Source organism: Cricetulus griseus, chromosome 2 (assembly GCF_003668045.3).
Source record: "Cricetulus griseus strain 17A/GY chromosome 2, alternate assembly CriGri-PICRH-1.0, whole genome shotgun sequence".
NCBI lineage: Eukaryota > Metazoa > Chordata > Mammalia > Rodentia > Cricetidae > Cricetulus > Cricetulus griseus.
In genome coordinates, this window is record NC_048595.1 from 376624922 (window position 1) to 376633117 (window position 8196).

The 8196-nt window shown below is 46.5% G+C and overlaps 1 protein-coding gene across 2 annotated transcripts in view; it reads right to left on the reverse strand.

Moving 5' to 3' along the window:
• LOC100766643 (casein kinase I) overlaps positions 1–7623 on the reverse strand; it is a 36753-nt gene extending 29130 nt beyond the window's left edge. The window contains exon 1 of one of the 2 annotated variants that reach the window (XM_027404006.2): positions 7493–7623. The gene's annotated coding sequence lies outside the window, so the exon portion shown is untranslated. Of the gene's footprint in view, positions 1–6473; positions 6619–7492 lie in introns of those variants that run through there. The other variant, XM_027404007.2, reaches the window with a different exon arrangement.
• Positions 7624–8196: the final 573 nt, after the last annotated feature.

The following is an 8196-nucleotide window of genomic DNA, read 5'->3' on the forward strand; positions in this document are numbered from 1 at the left end:
GCATCTTGAGTGCTGAGATTAAAGGTGAGCATCACCACCACCGACCCATCAGACATTTTTAAGATTTATTTATTTTATGTCTATGAATGTTTTACCTGTATGTATGTATTATCTATAGAGGGTTTTTTGGTTTGGTTTGGTTGGTTTTTGTTTGTTTGTTTTTCCCAAAGGAGACAGGGTTTCTCTGTATAGCTTTGGAATCTATCCTGGCACTCGCTCTGTAGACCAGGCTGGCCTCAAACTCAGAGATCTGCCTGTCTCTGGCTCCCAAGTGCTGGGATTAAAGGCGTGAGCCACCACCAGCCAAAAAACAATTTGCTTTATTTTCTTCACACTATTAAAACAGGCTGAAAGGCAGTTTCCCATGTCCTTGAACATAAACTGCAAGAGAGAAACCCTGGGGCTGGACAGATAGTTCAGCACAGTGCATGAAGCTCTTCCAGAAGACTGGAGCTCAGCTCCCAGCAACCATGTGGAGCAGCAGCTCACCACTGTCTGTCTGTCACTCCAGCTCTAGGGGATCTGATGCCTCTGGCTTTCAAGGGCACCCATGTTATGAGCATATAGCTACATGAGTGTACTTTAAAATGATAAAATTTTTAAGAGGTAACCTTCTACCCCATGCATGCCCACAAATGCCCCTATAATGAGAGAGTCTGGGTGAGATCTGGACAATGAAGAAACAGACACACCCAGCAGGGCCAGACTGTATCTCAACCTTCCTTCTTGGGCTTCCTGTGGCTCTTCCCTTTTCCCAGTGGCTCTCTGTCATCCCTTTTCCCAGTGGCATTGAGCCAGAGGTAGGCAAACCTGAACTACTCAGCAGCTGTGGGGTCTCCTTCAGGGCATCAATTTCTAGAGGGACCAGGAATACCCAACACAAGAAACTCCAAAATCTCAGCTGGACAGTGGTGGCACACACCTTTAATCCCAGCACTCAGGAGACAGAGGCAGGTGGATCTCTAAGTTCAAGGCCAGCCTGGTCTACAGAGTGAGTTCTAGGACAGCAAGAGTTGTTACACAGATAAACCTTGTCTTAAAAAAAAAAAAAAAAAAAAAAGGCTGTGTGGTTGTGGCACATGCCTTTAATCCCTGTGAGTTCAAGGCCAGCTTGGTCTATGGGGAGAGTTCCAGGACAGGCTCCAAAACTACACAGAGAACCTTGTCTCAAAAAAAAGAAAGAAAAGAAAAGAAAAGAAACTGAAAAAAAACCGAAAATCTCTCTCGGACCCCAAAGGCCCTTTACTGTCCCCACAGCTCAACTCCACCTCCTTGTCACCTGCTGTCACCTCCCTGTCCCTCTGGGCTCCTCTATCAGCCTTTCTGAATAATGTCCCTTGTTGGTATGGCTGTCAACAGTCTTCAAAAACATGCTTCTTCCACCTCTGGGAAGTGAGGAGTACAACCACTTCCCCAGGCGTACAACCACTTATTATCTGGGGCCCGCAGTGAGGACGATAACCCTCTTCCTCAGCTCCCTGTGACTCGTGTCCTGGCCATGTCACATGCCTATCCACAAACACTTCCTCATGGCAGCTCCTTTGAGGGGCCTGAGACTTCACCCAGACTTCAAGATCAACTATAAGGCTTGTCATACATAAGAAAGATAGGCAAAGTCAAGAAAGAATGTCATAGACATGAGTTGCCCTCGTGTTCTGTCCCCAGAGCATTCCGTGACACCCAGGCTAGTGTGAGTTACCCTGGCCCCAGTGCCCAGACTGGTCTAAAGTCCTGGACTCAAGGACCCTTACCTTGAGTTCCTGCGTGTCTTCACTGCAAGTATACCATCATATCCAGCCAGATTTATTATTTTTTTCCTCGAGACAGGGTTTCTCTATTAACAGCCTGGCTGTCCTGGAACTTTGTAGATCAGGCTAGCCTTGAACTCAGAGATCCGTCTGCCTCTGCCTCCCAAGTGCTGGGATTAAAGGCATGCGCCACCACAGCCCAGTACTTTTGTTCTTTTTTTTTTTTTTTTTTTTTTGATAGGTTTATTTATTTATTTATTTATTTATTTATTTATTTATTGTGTATACAGTGTTCTGTCTGCATGTATCCCTGCAGTCCAGAAGAGGGCAACAGATCTCATTACAGATGGTTGTGAGCCACCATGTGGTGGCTGGGAACTGAACTCAGGACCTCTGGAAGAACAGGCAGTGCTCTTAACCCCTGAGCCATCTCTCCAGCCCTAGTACTTTTGTTCTTAAGCTTAAGTGAAACACTGCCCAAATACAACTCTGACATGTTCCCATAGTCGGGGAGCTGACAATGAGTCTGGGGAAATAACCCCAGCAGGCACTCTACTTCATCTGTTTCCTACTTTTGGGAATCCAGTCAACTGACGCCCCTGACCCACTCTCACCCTCTCCTCAGGTGGGTGCAGATGGTCACATTCTCCAACAGTCCCAGGACTGAGAGGAACATCTAATAGATTGTTCAGAACAGCTGTCAATCTTTTGCGAAGGATGAGGTGGGTGAGTACCAAAGTTAGCATGTACAGGATGGACAATGTGCCTGGCAGCCCCTTGGGTATTTCTAATACGTTTGGTTTAATTCCACAGCAGTCTTATGGGTAGAAGGTACCCCCCCACCCTGTATATGGAAGGTCAAGGTTCAGAGAGCTGAGTTTACATTCAGGAAAACTACAAAAGGCCAATGTGCTTCTACAGACCCACCTTGTCAGTGGGGACCTGCCCCAGTATGTGAGTCCCCTTGCCCTTCTTGACACCAAAAGTCCACTCCCCAGCGACGCTGGTGAACACTCAGGTAGCTGTGTCCCTATAGTGAAATGGTATACACCTTGAGGCCCAACTCTCAGAAGGGCTACCTTTGAGTTTCAAGCCAACCTGGTCTCTATAGGAAGTCCCAAGCCAGCCAGGGTTACATGGTAAGACCCTGTGTTGAAAGGAAGGAAGGGGGGGCTGGAGAGATGGCTCAGTGGTTAAGAGCACTGACTGCTTTTCCAGAGGACCCAGGTTCAATTCCCAGCACCCACATGGCAGCTCACAACTGTCTGTAATTCCAGTTCCAGGTGATCCATCACCCATAGTCAAAGTGCCAATGCATATAAAATAAAGATTCAAAAAGTTAAAAATAAAAGAAGGGAGGGAGGGAAAGAGGGAGGGAGATAAGACCATAAAAATACAAAATTAGCTGTGTCCATGGTTGAGTCTCTGTACCTAGCAAGAGCTAGTGAGCACAGATGGAAAGAAAACACACAAAAACGACAGCTTGTGTTCTTACCCAGCTTCCAGATGTCACTTATTCACATGTGTATATAGGTACATGTTCACACGTGTATACAGAGTACATGTTCACATGTGTATATAGGTACGTGTTCACACGTGTATATAGGGTACATGTTCACATGTGTATATAGGGTACATGTTCACATGTGTATACAGGGTACATGTTCACACGTGTATATAGGTACATGTTCACACATGTATATAGGGTACATGTTCACACGTGTATGTGTATATAAGTACATGTTCACACGTGTATATAGGGTACATGTTCACACGTGTATATAGGGCACATGTTCACATGTGTATGTGTATATAAGTACATGTTCACACGTGTATATAGGGTACATGTTCACATGTGTATATAGGGTACATGTTCACACGTGTATACAGGGTACATGTTCACACGTGTATATAGGTACATGTTCACATGTGTATATAGGGTACATGTTCACACGTGTATACAGGGTACATGTTCACACGTGTATATAGGTACATGTTCACACGTGTATACAGGGTACATGTTCACACGTGTATATAGGTACATGTTCACACGTGTATATAGGGCACATGTTCACACGTGTATATAGGGCACATGTTCACACGTGTATATAGGGTACATGTTCACACGTGTATATAGGGCACATGTTCACACGTGTATATAGGTACATGTTCACACGTGTATATAGGGCACATGTTCACACGTGTATATAGGGTACATGTTCACATGTGTATATAGGGTACATGTTCACACGTGTATATAGGGTACATGTTCACACGTGTATATAGGGTACATGTTCACATGTGTATATAGGGTACATGTTCACACGTGTATACAGGGTACATGTTCACACGTGTATATAGGTACATGTTCACACGTGTATATAGGGTACATGTTCACACGTGTATGTGTATATAAGTACATGTTCACACGTGTATATAGGGTACATGTTCACACGTGTATATAGGGCACATGTTCACATGTGTATGTGTATATAAGTACATGTTCACACGTGTATATAGGGTACATGTTCACATGTGTATGTGTATATAAGTACATGTTCACACGTGTATATAGGGTACATGTTCACATGTGTATGTGTATATAAGTACATGTTCACACGTGTATATAGGGTACATGTTCACATGTGTATGTGTATATAAGTACATGTTCACACGTGTATATAGGGTACATGTTCACACGTGTATATAGGGTACATGTTCACACGTGTATATAAGGTACATGTTCACACGTGTATATAGGGTACATGTTCACACGTGTATATAGGGTACATGTTCACACGTGTATATAGGTACATGTTCTCATGAATGTGTATTCCAGTGGAGGCCAAGGGCTGACATTTGGTGTCTTCCTCGATCACTTTCCACCTTACTTATCATTATTATTATTATTATTATTATTATTATTATTATTTTATTTATTAGTTCAAGTTAGGGAACAAGCTTGTTTCACATGTAAGTCCTTTCTCCCTCTCCCTCCCTCATCCCCATCCCTCCTCCCCCACCCCCCTTACTTATTATTTTTTATTTCTTTTTGAGACTGGGTCTCTATGTAGCCTGGACCATCCTGGAACTCCCTAGGTAGACGAGGCTGGCCTTGAACTTCTTCCTGCCTGTGCTGAGAACCTCCTTTGGGGGCTGGAAGTCATCTTAATTTTTACATGACGTCAGTCAAAGAACCTGTAATTCTCCAATTTGTCTAGACTGCCTGGCCAGCAACCCTAACCCTGCCTCCCCAGCTCCGGCAGCAGGGATGACAGGGGCTGTGGCTGCCTTTTTCACGTACATGCTGGGGCTTAAACTCAGGCCTCACGTTTAGCAAATAAGCCATCTCTCCAACCCCTAAGTATTCTATTGTAATATTTATAATATATTCCTAACATGGCAGAACTTATATGCTAAGAACATGTAAGTATAAAGATACAAAATGAATGCTCAAAGTATTTTTACAGAGCTAGAGAAGCGGGCCAGTGTGCCCGCCCACACGCATGTGAGCACAGGGGTTCTTGAGTGCTTAACTGGCTACTCCAAGGTCATGCTAGGCGGCTAATTTTAAAACTATCTTCCCTGCCAGGCAGTGGTAGCACACACCTTTAATCCCAGCACTTGAGAGGCAGGTGGATCTCTGGGTTTGAGACCAGCCTGGTCTACAGAATGAGTACTAGAACAGCCAGGGCTGTTACACACACAGAAACCTTGTCTCAAAAACTAAAAGAGTTTTCCCTAACCTTGGTTTCCTGTCTCACAGATGGCCTGGTGAGACGACACAATGGATTAAAAAGCCTGGCACCTGGCTATGTGAGTCCCATCCCTGGAACTCATAGTGGAGTCTTCCTCTGAGAGCCACATGTATGCTGTGGAATGCCCCCATTCACACACACACACACACACACACACACACACACACACACACACACAAAACAAACAAACACATAATTGCCGGGCATTGGTGGCCCACGCCTTTAATCCCAGCACTCAGGAGGCAGAGGCAGGCAGATCTCTCTGTAGGCAGCCTGGCCTACAGAGTTAGTTCTAGGACAGGCAAACCCTGCCTTGAAAACAAAAACAAAAACACTTGGCTGGGTATTAGGCCAGATGCTCTCAAAAGAAAGAGCCAATCAGAATAGAAACGGGGCATGCTGGTACTAGTTGGGCCGGAATTGGGTCCTGGCTCCATTCTGGGCCAGTCCACTACTCTGTGCCTCAGTTTCCCCACCTGTGAGACAACAGTGTACCTGTTTCGGGTATTGCTCTGAAGGCTGGATATACTCAGTGCTAAGGTGACTGCTTAGCAAATACAAATCCCTGGGTTCATTTTCCAGCACAAAAATAAACTACAGACTGGGGATGAAGCTCGCTTGGTGAGGTGCTTGCCAAGCATGCAGGGAAGCTCTGGGTTCAAGCCCCAGAACCACATAAAGCAGGCTGGCTTCAAACTTAAAATGTAGCTGAGGATGACCTTGAACTTCTATCCAGTTCTGCCTCCACCAGTGCTGGGTTACAGAACAGGGCTACTGCATCCAGTTGGAGCAGTGCTAGGACTCAAACTAGGGCTTTCTTCATAGCTCTCTACCAACTTAGCTACTTCTAGCCCATCCCCTGGATATTTTCAGGACAACACTCACTCATTCGGCCCTTGCTACAGCAGAGAATGACCTTGAACTTCTGACCCTCGTACCTCTCCTTCCCCAGGGCTGGATTACAAACCTGTACCATCCTGCCCATGTGTATCTTGATCAAGTCTTCTCCTCTGAGTCCTCATCCTCCCAGGAGTTGATTACAAACTCTTCCCTCCTCTACTTCCTTTTCTTCCACTCCGAAACTCTTCCTTAGCCTCATACCAAGAGGCTGACTCCACATGCCTCGTGATCACTGGCCCTGCCTCCTGGGACACTGTGTCTGCCCCGATCTGCACTGTCCCTCCTGGGGCCTGCCCATTTGTTCCAGACCAGAGACACTCCCCCCACCCCCCATTCTGGGATTTCTCCCTCTCCTCAGCACCTCTCTTGGTCCAGGCCCAAACAAACAGTGCCTATTCTGTTCCGTTTAAATTAGTCCTTTAAGCCTCACACACCTGGGAAAATCACTCTGCCTCAACTCCTCAGAGCAAGGGGCACTTTCCCCAGATCCCACTGTAGGGGGTAGAGCTCCCGACCTCTGAGCCCCAAAGATAGCTTTCTATACCACCTCCATCTCCCCTCCCTTCCTTCCTCTGAGGTTCAGAATGGCGCCCATCACCGCCCATCCCTCACTTGTAACACTATGCAGCCTTTAAAAGGGGAATGACTAATAGCAACACCACAAGATGCTTCTACGATGTTGAGAGAAAAGCAAGACATTGACTGTAAATACAGTATGAAAAAACGACGCCAATATCCCTGAGGACAGAAAAAAAAAAAAGACTGCAAGGACATCCACCCAAATCCCAAGATGGGTTCAGTTTGAGTCTCCAAGGACTTTGTCCCTAGTTTTCTCCATTTAACAAATGGTCACTCAGTGCACTCTTCTTTCTAAGGACAGCGTCATATAAAACAGTAATAATGCATTTGTTAACTATTTGAGACTGGCTCCTTCCGGTTCAACTTCCCGAGCTTCAAATCCCTCCGAGGCCTATGTTTTCAAGTCCAGGTAAAGGAGTTTGGGAGCATAGTGTCTCCAGCCACCCTCACCCAGCTCTTTCCATGCTTTGCTATGCCGAGCCTCTGAGCTTCTCCCGTGGGGCTTACCTGATGCAGGAAGGTCAGCCTCCGTGGTTCGAAGACGTGCACACCTGTCACTCCAGGTGAGGACTCGCCAGCGAGCAGGGAGCCCGGGAGGAGGGAGTCGGAGGGGGCGTGACGTGACGCTACCCCAAGCCCCGCCCCTGACTTCCTGGTCCCGCCCCGGCATCCCTGCCCTCGGGGGTTCGTGGTTCTCATGCTTGTTGGGTGAGGTGCTGGACACTTCTGTCGACACTCACGCCCTGCCTCTGCGTGCCAGGGCTTCCGGCCATCTGCCCTGCCTCCTTACCCCCACCCACTCCCCTGTTAATATAGAGCCGTCAGACTCCAGCTTGAAGCTAGCTGGGGGTCAGGAAGGAGCAGGGATCTGATTAACAAAAATGTTTTCTTCTTTTTGTACCAGCTCTGTTCCTCCCACCGACTCTCCCCGACCCAGCATTCCCTGCTAAGAGATCCGGGATTATGGAACCCTGTGGATTAGGTAAAGGTCTCCTAGTTGAGATCGCCCGTTTCTTTGGAAAGGTGCGAGCTACCCTCAAAGTTTTAAAAAATATGTTTACCTTGGACCAACAAGTCTGTTTTTGGAAATCTGTCCTAATGATTTCCTATCATCTGGAATACACCTATTGTGGGGTTCTGTAGACTGGTGAAAACTGGAACTAATCTAAATGACCAACAAAGTGGAGGATTGCCGAACAGTACAAATGCAC